The sequence below is a fragment of the Ursus maritimus genome, unplaced genomic scaffold (assembly GCF_017311325.1).
Source record: "Ursus maritimus isolate PB19 unplaced genomic scaffold, ASM1731132v1 scaffold_6, whole genome shotgun sequence".
In the NCBI taxonomy this organism is placed as follows: Eukaryota; Metazoa; Chordata; class Mammalia; order Carnivora; family Ursidae; genus Ursus; species Ursus maritimus.
The window spans coordinates 50027229-50028288 of NW_024426774.1; positions in this window are offsets into that span (position 1 = coordinate 50027229).

The following is a 1060-nucleotide window of genomic DNA, read 5'->3' on the forward strand; positions in this document are numbered from 1 at the left end:
TGTTAAGTTTACCTTCCTAACATCTCTTGACTCGAGCCACACCCACTGTCATCAACTTATACCTGGGTTATTGTGACAGCCTCCTCCTTCTCTGTCCCACAGCCAGACTTGTCTAAAATGTATAGCTGATCAAGTCACTTCCTGGCCTACAACTTTCCATGGCTCCCTACTGCCCTCAGGATAAAGTCCAGACCCCTTAGCATGGCTTGTGAGACTTGTGATGTCTGGTTCCTGGTCACCTCTCTGGCCTCATCACTTGCCACCTCGCGCCCTGTGTCCCAGCCTCCTGTATTCAGAGATGCCACTTTGATTCCCCTTTCTTCTGCCCACCTGGGTACCTTCTCTGTCAGTTCTCTACTGAGATTTCACTTCCTCTGAGCTTTGTCCCCTTTCCCCCCGGCATACGACACAGATCACTCTAGCTTACTTGCCTGCTTACTGGTCTATCTCCCCTCTAGACTGTAAGCTCCTTGAGAGCAGGGACTGTCCTTCAATTTTTGTATCAACAGTGCCTGGCTTGGTGCCTGGTACGTAGAAAGCACTCAATAAATGTTTGTTTCATGAATGATTTGTAGTGATGTGTGCAGGGGATAGTAGGGGACCCAGGCTAGCTTCCTGGAGGAAGTGCAAAGTGCTTTTATCGTCTCAAACTGAAGCCATGGGTCCTCCCTCCCTTCCCCCAAGATAGGCTGCTTCTGCCTCCCTGAACTACAGAAACCTTGAAGGACTTAATCTGAACAGGAGGCAGAATTTTCCAGTGGTCCTCCATCCTAGAAGCCTTGTTCCTGGTGGGCTGGGGTGAGGAGAAGTAGCGGGGACACCAAAGTGTCACTTTTACGATGCAAGGGCCCAGGATGAGACTGATGCCCACTCCGAGGCCTCTGCCCGAGCTTAAGTCTCCTGGGGAGTCCAAGAAATTTCTCTGGAGAAGGGAGACCTAGGCTTTTGTTAGGGGAGAAGAGGCTCTGATTTTGAAGCTTGGGAGTGGGAAGTGGGAAGCCTGTGGCTACTCCTCTCCCTCTCTTCCACCCCCAACGTGAATCACCACACCTCAGCCTTC